Source organism: Equus przewalskii, chromosome 26, assembly GCF_037783145.1.
Source record: "Equus przewalskii isolate Varuska chromosome 26, EquPr2, whole genome shotgun sequence".
In the NCBI taxonomy this organism is placed as follows: domain Eukaryota; kingdom Metazoa; phylum Chordata; class Mammalia; order Perissodactyla; family Equidae; genus Equus; species Equus przewalskii.
The window spans coordinates 17,619,588-17,634,208 of NC_091856.1; the positions used below are offsets into that span (position 1 = coordinate 17,619,588).

At 43.7% G+C, this 14,621-nt stretch overlaps 1 protein-coding gene across 1 annotated transcript in view; it reads right to left on the reverse strand.

Moving 5' to 3' along the window:
* Window positions 1-3,928: 3,928 nt before the first annotated feature.
* Window positions 3,929-14,621, reverse strand: part of LOC103565843 (major allergen Equ c 1) — a 195,798-nt gene continuing 185,105 nt past the window's right edge. The window contains exon 7 of the mRNA XM_008542006.2: window positions 3,929-4,208. The gene's annotated coding sequence lies outside the window, so the exon portion shown is untranslated. The remainder of the gene's footprint in view (window positions 4,209-14,621) is intronic.

Here is a 14,621-nt window from a genome sequence, read left to right on the forward strand (position 1 = left end):
GTCTGTTAGTGGCATTGATTTATTGCAATCAGGTACAAATGGAGATGGTGAGAGACTTAAAGTTCTCTTTATTTTTAAAAAAGCAGTCTTTTATTTCCTGGGGGCATCACAGCCACTGGGGGAATGTACTTCCCAAAGAAAAGCGATTACTATTTATGGCTTTAAGAGTAAAGGTTACATGCCTAGGAAAAAATAATGAGTTTTTAAAATCCAGATGTCTTGATGTCAGTGAAAACAGCCAAAGTAAATTAGACCAGCAAGGACACTTTTATGCTAACAGGGTGGATGTACAGAATACAAAGGGTCATTCATCCTAACTTGAATTGAGATTTACATTCTTAATCTTTCTGGAAACTAGCTGGCAAACATCCCCAGGCTTTGATCTTTATCAGACATAAATTGGTCCACATTTCAGAGGCCCTTTAACTGACCAGATCTTCAATACCAAGTGCAATGTCCGGCTTATTCATGATTTTAATCACCCAAGCCTAGTTAAATGTATATGGGGTATGGTGAAGATTTGCTAGCTGGGACAATTGAGAGAACCTAAAAGATGTGGTCAGTTTACTCGAGGGCTGGTGTTGGGCATCAAGGATTCAGCTGTCACAGCCTGGAAAGCCGCTAATTCTAATTACATGTTGGGAAAACATTTGGTCAAGTGGTTCCTGCTGTACCTTGGAAAATAGAGCATGTGTGGACGGGGCCTGTAGCTAAGGGATGAAATGGAAAAGACTCAGGGTGTTGAAATATTGGTATCACGTACAGAATTTCTTGCTCATTTCAGCAAAACTTAGATGAGGGAAGAACTCAGGCTAGAGCCACCGAGGCTGCAAACAGAGAGAGAGAAGGTAGCACAGCTTTGCAAAGGGAGGCCCCCTCTGCCTGAAGCCTCACTCTAAGTTGAGTGAGAGTCACTGCTTCTTTACCCCAAAGTGAAGGGGTTGTAAGTAGTGGCTGTGAAGTGGAAGTCTGGTCTTAGGAGAGAATGCTGCTGTCATGACAGGTTGTGAGCCTGCAGGCAAAGAAGGGATTAAGGGCTCACCCCACCCAAATCCATTGTTTTAGATGTCCTCAAAGTAGCCACCATTAAATTGAGCAAAGCAAATGGGCTGGGAAGGGCATAAGGCCAATCTAGAAAAACACCAGAGTTTCCAGGCTTAACTCTATGTCTAGATAAGATTTTGGGGGTCTGGTTATCTGCACATGGAAGAGTCAAGAGGCAAATACATCCAAAGCCTACTAAGTTTTTGAGGAATTTGCATGGCCAAAAAACATTCAGATCTGGCCTATAGCAAAAGCATGTGACTCTTTAATCCTCAAAATAATGTCTCCAAACCCGCACAAGCAGGAAGTAGATGTGGCCATGGGGGATAAGTGACAAGGAAGAACCTCACAGAGCCAGGGCCCAAGGAGGACAGTAGTCATAAGACCATGCTTCCATCACATTCTCTTTTCCCTTAATTCTTGCACCTCTGCTTTAACCACACAGATAAGCACAACGTCCTAGGGTTGGTGGAGAAACAAGATAGAACAGGGTTCCTGAATGACTACTTGGTAGGGAGCTGCCAGCCAACTTAGAACACGTACTTCAGATTGTTCCCAGAAGGGCAAAATTAATTGTATCTTCATTAAACCATACTGGATTATGGTTGAGTCTCTTTTTTATAGCAGCCTAGCTAGATAAACTAATTAAATGTTCAGAACTGAGATATTTATCTTTTCCCACTTAGCTGGTTCTTTCAGCTGACTGGAGTAAATGACAATTCCACCCTTCAGCTGCTCAGACCAAAATTCCTGGAGGCCTCCTGTGTCCCAGCCCCTACAGGATGCATAGCATTGAACCAGGCCCTGCATTTGTGGTTTAGCTTGGTGCCTCCCAGAATTCCAGGCAGCACATGCATGGAATGGGCCTGGGTTCTAGTCCTAAAAATGTTAATACTCTTCAACCAAAGACCACCATCGATATCCTTGTAGTTGATTAGCTGGGTTGTTGCTGCAGCTAGCAAGAATGCTCACCATTGGGAACCGTGGGTATCTCAGCGAGAGAGTGTTAGGAAGAATCTACTATAGGATTTGGGGAGAATCTAAGGAAGCTCTAGATTTGGTGCTGTCAGAAAGCAGGGGCCAGTCTGTGATTGGATATCCCAATAAATCTTGTCTATAGGGAGTGGAGATAAGCATGAGAATAAAGTTGTAATCGGTAAAGAAGTAGCAGTCACTCATTCTAGCAGAGAGAGGGGCATGTTTGTAGATTGCACAGTGATCTTGCTTCTATGATCATCTTGGAGTGACCTTGTGTGATGTTCATGTTTTAGATTGTTTCCAGTCCCAGCAGACAACTAGCTGCCGTGAGCATCAGGCCAGCCTGTGATAACATGGAAGCCTCGCTATGGGAGTCAAGCCAGTTCCAGGATAGCAGCGGCTGCTTTTTTTCTTTCTCAAATGCGTGGCGATGCCTCTTTTGTAGGCCTCAGGCAGTCACCTTCTTTCTGTGACCCCAAGTGCGGGAGAGGAGCTGTCTTCAAATTCATTCTCACTCAGCCCCTGCTTCTCAGAGGTATGCATCTTCGGCTGCATCCCCACCTGGCCGTTGCTACACTCTCTCCACCCCTGCACATGTGACCCAGATCTGTACTCAGAACCCAGGGGGCAGGGCTGCTCTGGCCTGTTTACCCACATCATTCCCATCTGTTCGGTTTCTTTCTTTTCTTCTGGAAAGAACCTCTCTGTCTTTGATCTACAAACCTCTTCACTCCTTGCTGTTGAGCGTTCTTAACATTTCATGCCTCATTTACATAAAATGTCCGGATTTGGAGGGTAGGTTTCAGTGTGAGCTCAAGCTGCCATCTTGACCTGGGATCAGCTGAGGGTCTTTTTGTGCCTCCCTCTGGGCTGCAGTTTCCTGACCTGTGGTACAACCCAGCCATCTTCACCATCAATGTGGCCCTGCTTGCATTGATTGCTACAGTTAGTTAATGTTCTCAGCTATCTCAAGGAAATGCTGGGCTGTGCCCTCTGGATATCAGCTGTTCTGACCCCTAAATGCCAACATTTATAAATGAAAGATTCTAATATGACGGATTGATTTTCTGCATAGCCTTTTGTCACATTTCAGCAAACCAGACCCATTGCTTCAGTCAGGAGTCGTAAGCCTGAACCTAACTTATCTTCTGATCTGGAGGTGGGGTAAGATGTGGGGAGCATCAGATGCCTAGAAAGCCTTCTCTCCATAACCTTATGTCCATGATGACTGAGTCATTCTTTTTGCAGGACAACCCCCGCCCATGTCTTGCTCTGCCCCAACACCCATGTGTAAATTTTACACTGTCAGGAAAAGATGATAAGTAGAGGAAGATCTTTTATTTTCCTTTTCTCCAAAGACTGCAAGCTCCATAAGGAAGAAGTTAATAACATTTAGCCTGCTTGATGCCTCCTGACTGTACCAAGTACAGATTGCTGAGGATAGGTATTGCTCACGTGTCAGGGAATCTCACTGAATATGTTCACAGTAGGTAACAGCAGTGGTTGAAGGAGGTTTCCCAAGAGTACAAAAGGACACTGGCCATCTCATAGGATGGATGACACAGAGAAGCTGGGATGTGGAGGCACGCTCTGAAACACGTCCAGGTGGTATCAGCCTCAGCGGGATCTGTCTCTCAGTAACTCATAGAAAAAGAGAATTGTAGGATGGGCCAAATTATAGGACAAGTCTTATAGTTTGTTTCAGCAGCTCACTAAGAAATAGGCAAATCAAAGGGCAAGCAGCCCTCACAGGGACAGAGAATTACTGCAGAGAAGGAGGGAGAATCCTGAAACTCAGGGAAGATTCTGAGAAGCTAGAGGAGGGTTATGGGTACAGGGCCAAGGAAGCCCCCTCATTTGCTTGCTGTCGGCCCCACATCTCTCACACACACAAAGACAAGTCACATGACTGCAAGGCTAATCATTTATTGATCAGGTGGAGGGAGGTCTCAGCATGGTCAAGTTCTGGGCATGGCAGAGAGAGTGGGAATTTGGGAAAAACCTTTGATTCTTGGTGTGTTGAGGAGTCTTCCTAGACAATTAGGGAAGTTCCAGAAGATGCAGAGATAATGCCTTCACATGCGATAGTGATGGAAATCAGGTGACAGAACTTGTCACAAGATGTCATGGGGATCACGGAGCGAAGATTCTGGAGCCCAGGTGAGGAAGTATTCACTCTCACTCAGCTACATAAGCCAATGAGAAAGAAAACACAGAAATTTATTAAGCACTTATGAGATGATAGAACAAAGAGAACTTCTATTAGAGAGAAAAATGGTGAAGACACAGATATCAACCTGCATTGTAATCTACGTTATTTGCCAGAACAGTGGGAGGGAGGACACTGAGTAAGTGACGTTTTTCTTCTATTGCTGCTTCCATCTTAACCTTCCCTCAACTAAGGCTATGAAACCCAGAATGGAAGCGATGAAGGAACCTGGGCTCATTTCTGCCACCTTCACCATTAGAAGTTTTGAAGAATTTTTGATAAATTGAAAAATAATGTCTAAAGCCATAGCTACCTTTGATGAAGTGCTGACTTTGTGCAAGCTATAGTGGCTAAGACTTCCACATACATTGTCTGAATGAAGCCCCACAGTAAATCTGAGGCAGGAAACAGATGAGGAAACTCAGAGTCCATTTTCCAGATCAGAAGACAACTGGAAGGTGAGACAGCTTTATTCTCAGATTAGAAGTTAAGGCTGTACAGAGATCAAAGGAAGCCATTTTTACCATAAATTGGAGGGTGAGATGGCCTTCTGGGCTTGGAAGACGGACCACAAACACAGAATGTATTTGTGTCATACTCACACCCTATTACTCTTTTCTCATTTAAAACTTTAAGGCTTAATGATTTTGAGCACATTATCAGTCACTGAGCCCTTTTCACCAGCAATATTATCCACACAGGAAATCACTATGTAGACATCATTGTTTCCCTTTTAATTGCTGATTCATTTGCTCAGAAGCTCATGGTAGGAGTGGGTCCTGAACCCGGGTATTAAACTGCAAATTTCAAGCTCTCTCCACAAGCTGCCTTACCAAGTTATTTTTATTGTAATCTTTAAGACATAAAACCCCTAATGCTTTTGGAGGACACTGATCCCTGGGCCACCCCCTCACCACCAGAGATCACCCACCTCTAAGCCTGGCCCACTCCGTTCCCTCGGAGCTGGAAACAGCGATCTGTAGAGGTAGAGCAGAGCACATTCAAACCAATTGCAGTTTATTTCCCAGAGAGAACCAAATGATTCTCAAGATTAGGACAAAGGGGATTGATTGGAGGTATCACCTTCTCTGGGATTTCTCCCTTCAGTAACATGGGAATTTCAGAGAAAACCAGAGATAGCTGAACTTACCGGTTTGAGTCAGGTCAATTATGTTTTCCTTAACAATTCCTTGTTTTTGGACAATTTTCACAAACTCTTCCTTGATTTCTGGACTCACATCTGGTTCTCGGGCTGTAGGAAGAGTGACGGTAACTACTGTGTCCTGTATATTTGTCACTGAGGCTCATCTGGGGCGTGGGGCTCCAGATGGATGGGAGGATGGATGGCACTGATTGGGTGCTTAGGCAGAGTCTTGGGGATGGGATGTAACCTGTCTTGAATTTGACATCTTTAGAATATCCTTCCGGCATGATGAGAGATTTCGTCATCTTCCATACACTGAGCCTGAGGGGTTACCAAAGGTGAGTATCTGTCCTCAGAGGAGGAGAGACATTCCAGGATAAGATTGGGAGGACCACTTTGTCTCCAGCCTTCCTTCCTCCCCGTTTTTCCCCACCCTAGGATGAATGCTAGCATGAAAATACTCTACCATAGAACTCCAACAGTTGGAATGGTCTGTCCTTGTCAAAATTCACAAGAATAAAGAATCATATGTTCATTATTGCCAAATTCACTTATGCGAAGTACATTGTATCCATCATCTGTGGAGAAAAAGAACACAGCTCAGACCTTCTTTGGTCCATAGGAAGCAAGTAAAACCCTTTACTTATTCTCTCCCACTAACCAAATTCACGTGCATATCCTGGAAGAGATAGCAAGTGATAGCTAATGTCTTTCATTTGCATCTCCTGGGCTTCATCAGGTGACATCTAAGGGATGCTGGCAAGTAGAGATACTATGGTAGGAAAATTCAGGTGCAGTGGTAACTCATCCTCCATCATGTTCCCTGCCTCTCTTGGCCATCTCTGCCAACTGTGTGTCTCTGTCCTCTCTGTAAGCCCCTTTGGCATTATATACCGAGTGCGACATCCTGAGCAGTGTGCTGTGGCAATGGTCACCAGGTGTCATTAGAAAGTGGGCAGAGAATGAGAAACTGTTCTGCCAATTTATTCTCTTTTTTTTTTTTTTTGCCAATTTTCTTTTGTTGCAAGAGGTACATATGACCAAATTACCTTCTTTATCTGATGGTATTATGTGCGAGGCATCTGCTTTTATGCACAAGGATCTCCCAAATTCAGGATACTAGCTATTAGAGGACCTGCAACAACCTTCCCTAAATAAGCACTGATCAATAATTGAGCAAGATCTTGAAGATATTGGAGTTTAGTTGCAGCTGAAAGTAGAATTTGGGAAGACTTCTTTTGTATACTTACACTTAACACTATATACACCATCCTCTTCTGTTTTGTCAGCAACCACAGAAAATTCAGTACACTCCTCCATTTACCCTGCAAAACACAGTGAACTGATGCCCAGGAGACACTGATGTGGCGGGTCCCTCACACTCTACCCATAACTTGAGTTTCTTATTCCACTTAACTGTTTAACATTTTGCTGTGCAATTTTCAAAGAGCTTCTATTTCCATTATTTCACTTTATTTGATACTTTGAGAATGAGTCAACTACTCCTATCCCTGTTACTCTACCATTACATTCCCCACTATTACTGTTATTACAGCTACTTGTCTTGATAACTGGCTGAGTGCTCACCATGTGCCAGCCTCTCAGATAAATAAACATTACCTCACTTGGTCCTCATAAAAAGCCATGAGAGAGAATCATTGTCATCCTCTTTTACCCAAGGGAAAATTGGGAGTGGAAAGAGATGAGTTTTCTTGGTCACACAACTAGTAAGAGAGATTCAAGAGCTAGATAGGCTGTTGATTACACATCCTATGCTCTTAATCTGTGCTATTTGGCCACACTATTGATGATTCTGAAACCCCTCTATCCCTTACCTCCTCCACTTTCATTTAAATTTATTCTTTCCAGCAACCCTTATCTCTGAATCTAGAAAAGCCCCAGGTTCATCAAGCCCTAGATCAGTGCCAGATGAGGGGCTCTCATCTTGGATACAGGCCCAGAAGGTAGGTGTACGTGTGTGTGTGTGTAGAGGTCCAAGACCATACTGAGGCTTCTGTTTTTCCTTTCCCAAGTTAAAAAGGCCACACTTACTTTGTCTGATATTCAGCATACAGAGAAGAGTTGTCCAAGGCACAGATAGGTCCACAAATACCCTCATGCTACCGTTTTCTTCTATCTTTTCCTTAACATCTGAAGCTAAGAAAATGGAATACCACTCTCCTGAAATCTGCAATAAATAAATAAAATGATTCAATCAAGGGAATGGATACCACATGAACACTTGTCTTCTTGAACTCAGTGCTGTGGGCCAGGTCTTATAATGGTGATGTAAAGATGGAATTAGAACTAAGGTCAGTTGACACCACATCTAGGGCTCTTTCCACTGACCCTCCAGGGAGAATGGAGGTCCCCAAGTGTTGTCATTCTTTAACATGGTACAATTGCTCTTAGTTCAAGGTCTGCAGCCACTCCTTTTGTCTAATATGTCGACCAACTCCTGCCTCTGGCAGGGCCACCTTGCTTCAGAATCCTCCGAACCGCCCCCCACAGTCAGAAGTCACTCTGCTCTACCAACTCTACCTTTGAAATATCGAAGTTTCTTATCGCAACATCACTGTTCTCTTCCTGTTGGGCACAGACAAGAATCAGCCCCAGACACAGCAACAGCAGCTTCATCCTGGCCGGGGACAGCACTGACTCCTCTATAGTCACCGGGAGTAACTTGCCTGGATGGTGACTCCACTCCCCAGCTCCTCTCTCTTTATATCCATTCTGGGTCCAGATATTTGTCCCCGGGGCACCATCTTCCTCCTCCCACTCCATGAAGTGGTCCGTCATTCCCTGGTGTGAGGCCAAGGATTGTTCCTGCCCTTTTGAAACTTGGCAGTCCCATATCTTTTAGATCTACTTAGTGAGTTTCAATTTCTGAAAACACATACTCAATAAAAATAGTGGATGCTGTAAAGGGCTGCCTTTTGGAAGCAGATTTAACTGTGGACCTAGCTTGGAATCAGAAAGCCAATGATGTGTGGCAAGAATGGAGTATAACAGGGAAATGGAATGTGTTGGGGAATCTATCTGCCAAGGCTCACATCATGTACAGAATTAGGTGAGTTACTCCACTTTTACTAGCCTCAGAAACAAAGAAACTGTCTCTACCAAAGATAATAGTACCTATCACAAAGCATTAAAATAGAATTGACTGAATGATGTTGACTAAAATGTTGTCTTTAAAGTGTGATGCCTGATATCCAGTACATTTTAACTCCTTTTTCGTATTCTCAGAACTCAATCCCTGCAGCCTTTACTTCCCCCACAATGAATGAACAACTGTTCAATCACTATGGGCACCTCGCCTATACCATAGGCCCCATAAGAGGAATGGAGAAGTACAAGATGTCATCCCTTCCTTCAAGCAACTTTCAATGAAGGCAGAGAAATGTTTCATATACTCAATAAAAACTTAATTCTACAAGCGTATGAAATAACCCAACTGAGTGGGACCAAGACCAGACCACTGTAGGTCAGAAAGGGGCTCATGCTAGGGAGGTGGCGTCATGTAGAAAGTACTTAAGAACACAGGCTTTGGAGTCATGTAGACCTGGGCTTCATTCCCATCTCCGCCATTTTGAAGCCATGAGGACCGATTAGCAACTCTGAGTCTTCACTTCCTCTTAATGGGGGAAGATCCGCCTATAGATTGCTGTAGGGATTCAATGGGATGTTGCGTAGAACCCTCAGCATGGTGTCTGGCACACACTGGGCTGGTGGGATCAGAGAATTATGTCTGGAGAAGGTGGAGAGTGGGGAAGGTCATGAATGTCAGGGAGGGTATGGAGATATGGAGAGCTTGTGGGAAGAGGATTCCCAGGTGAGAGGAATCCTATTAATTAGGCTCCTATGCTCCTATGTTTAAAGCTATGGCTTATTTCTGCCTTGTGCTAATGCCCCCTCCTGCACTCCCCACAGCAGAAGAAGGTAGTGTCACGGGAGGAGCTGGGCAGAACATAGGAACTGTGGCATTATATCTGTGGCCTACTCTAAAAAGTCATCCCAGCCCCTGGGTGATCATTGCTGGTTCATTCTCAAGTAGCATCTAATCCCTGGTATTTTGAGGCCTATATAACTTTAGCCATCATGGGCTGGCTGTAAGATTTCCTGCCCCTGAGAAGGAGAAACTGAGCTTGATAAATGGTGGGAAAGACTGTCACTTTATTCCCTCTATTTGATTCTTTCTGAGAATAGATGGCAGCCTATGAGAAACCGGGTTTTCAAAATGAACCCTACTCTTCCTGGCTATGATGCTGAGAGAGTCAGCCACCACTACTGCACACACCATCTCTAGCCCATCCTACCACCACGGCTAACTCTGCACTCTTAGATCATAGCACAATATTGTAACTCTCTGCTTCTGGTGGAGATGTCTTTCTTGTTCACCCCTGTACCTACTATAGCACCTGATATGTAGGATCGCCTTTGGAAGGATCATACACTAAAGCCTCTCTTTAAAAGCACTAGGGATTCTTGTTAATAGAACGAACCTTATAGAAAATCCCATTGTAAATAGAAATATTACTCTTGGGTAGTGACCTCCTAGTATATATTATTGGGTCACAGGAGTAAGAAAGACATGGAACCGAAGTCTATGATCAGATTCCTATGTTTTGGATGATCTTATCTACTAATATCTGAGTTGACCATTCCCCACTCTGATTATTCACTTCCATTTCAAATCTTCCACATTTTTGGTGGTCAGCATGAACATCGCCAGGACAGCCTGTAAACACTGAGACAGTAAGGTCAAGGCTGCAAAAATACCCCAAGACGTGTGATGCAGTCCAGCCAAGGACTTGATGAAAGAAAACCCAGGCAAAAATAAAAGCTGAAAGAACACTAAATCAATCAGGAGTGATGCTTAGCTTTACAACAAATTCCCACGAATAAGACTCTTGTACTGCATTAAACGTTTGTGGTAGGAGCTGTGGATTAATGATCTGAAAACACTCTGACAACTTGTAGATGATTGATAAATATCACAGGCGAATGAATTATCCACCTTTATATTGGGGAGGATGGGAAGAGGTAGAGAGAGTGGAAAGATGACACAAAAATAAAACAAAACAAAAAGTAACCACTGATCTTATGTCCCAGATGACGGTGTAAGCACGTGGAATAAGGATTCAATGTACGAATGTTCACTTGGCCACCCATCGATGGGGAAAATGTCTATTGTATAATGCAAGATATCCAAGTACAGCATTTGACTGTAGAGCAATTTTTCCTGTGGTGTATTATGTTGCTTTAGGCGATGATGCTACTGAAGGATTGAAAAATGATTCAACCGAATTCAGCTACCATTATTAAATGCCTACTCTATACTAGGCCTTTACCAGGCACTATGAGGGCTGAATAAATAAGAAAGACAGGGGCTGTGTCCTTCAAGAAACTCCTAGCTAGTGCGAGGATGATTTGAAAACAATCTAATTATAAGGTAGAAAGTAAAAAAAAAATTATATAGGAAAACAGAGAAGCCAATAATAATGAAGAAGAGGAATAAGAGGAGAAAAAATGAAACGTGATTTGATTCCGTTATAGCCTGAACACCCAATTCCAGGGGCGGAGCCAGGATTTTTTCCCTCCAGACGAGCAGAGCTTCCCCTACAGAACACGAGTTGTAATAGTCTCTGGTCCAGTGGAGAGGGAAAGAAAGAGGGTCTTCTGGGAAGTAAAGGTTTTGTGGAGAAAGGGTGAGAGTTGGGTTGTTCTTCCAGCCTATGGGCCCCAAGAGAATGGACTCCCTCCTTTCTGTAAGGGGACAAACAGCACTTCTGATGAGCCAGTCTGTCAGAACAACAGGCGCATTTGGAACGAGTGCACATCCCGTACTCCGGTGCCACCCTGAAGAACCAGCCTTTGGACCTTCTCTTTTGTGGAACCAACTGAGTATGGTCCTGATTCTTGTTAAGAGTAGCCAGTCTTTCCAGAACTGAGCTGTCCAGGCCACAAATATCTACCAATCTTTCTACAATACAGACCTAATATTCAATCATCTTCCCACATTTCAATGTAGCATTGACACCTGAATCCAAACTGCTAGAATACAGTCAAGTTGCATCAGCTACTTTTACATATAAGGCCCTTAAGCCTTCAACAAACTTAGAAACAATCTGACAATCAAAGAAAGAAGGTCTTATTGAAAGCCATGTTTGTTCAAGTAAGAGATTGTGCCAGAATCCACTTACCAAGGCAAACAGTTATAAGGGAGATGCATTTTGCAATAGTACAAATGTCATCAGTCCAGGAAACAAGTACAAGCATCCAAAGAAAAATAATATTTTGATCTCAGAAATAGAGTCCGAACTCAGTGGGTATTAAACAAGTGCTTTACAAATATTATTTCTTTTAATCCATTATCCTGTTTAGGATGAACTAAGGCTCAGGGAAGTTTAGAATTTTCCCAAGATCACCCAGCCACTAAGTGGGAGAACCCATATTTGCACCCAAGACTCTTTGATCCCAGAGCCCCTACTCTTATCGACTTCACTATGTAGGTTGAGGCTTGATGTTTCTGACACGAAGGACAGATGGAACAGGGACAAGTAGTGCTTTGACCCCTCAGAGTTGTCTGCCTGGTAGTTGCTACTGACGAAGCTGCATGTAGATTTCCCCAAAATGTGGCCCTATGGGTGTAGCTGCAAGAATCTGATAGACAAAGGACAAGTAACAACTGTCTGAGTCAACAAATCTGAGGGAGGAGTGGATGGATGGATGACCTGGGGAGTGTAGCTCTTAATAAGGAAGTAGGAGATGCTTCCATACCAAAATCAAAACTATGCCCTTTCCCTCATGACTTCAAGTTAAGTACCTGGTCAACAACCACATTAACACTTCCTCACCCAATACCAAATATAGGGCATTTTATAAGTGACCCAAGAGACGAGTGACAGTCTGCCAGGTAGCTGAGAAAGGCCTGGCCTAAATCATGACAGGGTATGGGAAGGGACTTATGGAGTTCACATATGACCAGATCACAGTCTCTTTAAACCAGGCAACTTGATTGAAACTAACTGCCTGCCTGGAAATGGACTTAGTGACTTTGTCTTGTCACACTTGATTAATTGGAAAAATCACACACTGAGCGAGCCAGTGGGAACATTCAAACTGTGTTATAGAATATCAAGGCATAGTCAGTGCCAAGAAGATCAAGAAATACAAGTTTGTTTGGTTCATGTGCCAGAGTGGAAGTACACCTTGGTCCCCAGCATCCAGGATGAGTGTGCATATTGCTGGTACTGGGCCCAAATCCAGTTCTAAAATATCGACTCCCCAGGTTCCTTGGAAGGACACATCCTATCTGTGTCAGCTGTGGCCCTCGGAGAGCAGATGCCAAGACAGATTTAGAGGAGCGAAAAAAGTTCACTGGGGAGTAGCACTTGAGAAAGGAAAAAGGCAGGAAGCAGGATTAGGAAAGAGGAGTCGCCAGACCACGAGGTAGATCTGACAAAGTCTCCCTCAGCCCAGCGGGGAGGTCTGGAGCGTGGGCGGAGCCCCGTGTTAGACAGAAATGGATGGGCCCTTTCACCGCAGTCTCGCTCAGTTGTTGGCTGCGGCCACCCCTAGAAGATCTGTACCTCAGCTCAAGATTTGAGGCAAATCTGAAGGAATTAACAGCAGAGGCTGCCAGCTAAACACATTCCTCACAGCTGGCCATGAGTCCTTTCCTGGAGGCGGAATCTGAGCAATACGTCTCTGTGTTGGCACACCATCCTAATATCCAGAAATAGGTGGTCTCCTCAAAAGAGGTCCAGAGTTCTCTTCCCACATGGGATAGGGGCAGTGATGGAAGCAACCTTTACCTCTTTTCTAGTTGGAAATTTCTACCACAACATGAGAGTTCCCTGTAGGTAAGAAAACCAAGAATCTCCGTGATTGCTGTCTCCAGATCCACTCACTAAAATTCAGCAAGTACTTCCATGTGGCCCCGGTTTACCCAGAAGGCCATCTAGGACTCTCTCAGTAGGACATCATTTAGGACCAATTTATTCCAGTGATGGTGACACCACCCAGCTTGGGAAGGGGGAAGAGAGTTCTAGACAGTGGGAAGAATAATCATAAGTCTTGGATCCTTGACCCTGAGGGAAAGGCTTAAGGAGCCCCAAAGATAAAAATCATCCATGTTACAATTTTGCCATAGGCTGGGCCTAATTTGAAAACTAATAAAATCTGCTTCATACCATCAATGTGGGGATTTGATGAAATTACTTTGTTATAGAGCTTGGCACAGTGCCTGGGAGATAGTAAGTGGTCAATTAATGGAAGTTAATCATACTCCTTTATTCATTCCACAAATAGTCATCACTGGCTCACTATCCAAGCACTGAGTGCACATCGTTGATCAAAATAGCTCTGACCCCTGTCCTCACTGGGATTCTACAGTGGCCTGTTTCCATTTCATCTTCACATTCTGCATCCCACAAGGTCAATAGGATGGCACAAGGAAAAAGACCAAACTAGGTGCCTCTCCTTTAATTGTAGCCTCTACAAAAACCCTAATTTCTTCCCTTCATGCTGCAGTCCCTGCTGGAAAGCCCTCCCTTCTCTGCCTGTTCAAATGTTACCTTTCCTCCAAGGCCCAGCCCAAGAATCTCTGTCCTTTGATTCTCCCAGAGCTCACCCTCTCATCCTTTGTGTGTCCCCACAGCCCCTAGAGCTTTACTGTCACCACGCAGCAGGCAGCCACGTACTGGGTCATGCTAACGTCAAAATACAATTCTCAATGAGTTAAAGACACATAGCTCTCACACGACTATGTAGTGAGCATGTGTCAAACATTTAACTAACTTATTATTGAAGGAGCCAGCTGGTTCAATGACAGCTGCTTCCAAGGAGAATATGAAAAGCTGATGCATATATTCTCAGTGAAAGAAAAAAATACCGTAATAAATTTGATAAGTTAGACACAAAGTGGTCAATGTCCTGCAGGGTAATAAATCACAACCTTTGTGGTTACCTTCTCAATTGGACAGAGATCATTTATACACTTACCAGACAAGAATAATTTGCACCTTCTCCGTTTTTTATTAATTAATCCCTAACTTAAGAATCTGGTCTCTAAACAACAGTAAATATGAAGTTAAACATTGTCACATTTGCCAGGAGAACCAGATGACCCTACGAGGGCTTATCAGATAGGGCTCTTGTGTGACTTTGAAAGGACACGTGGTCATCTTTATAGCTTTTCTCAAATTTAGGATAATTTTTTAAAATGCTAGTTTCTATGGTTGC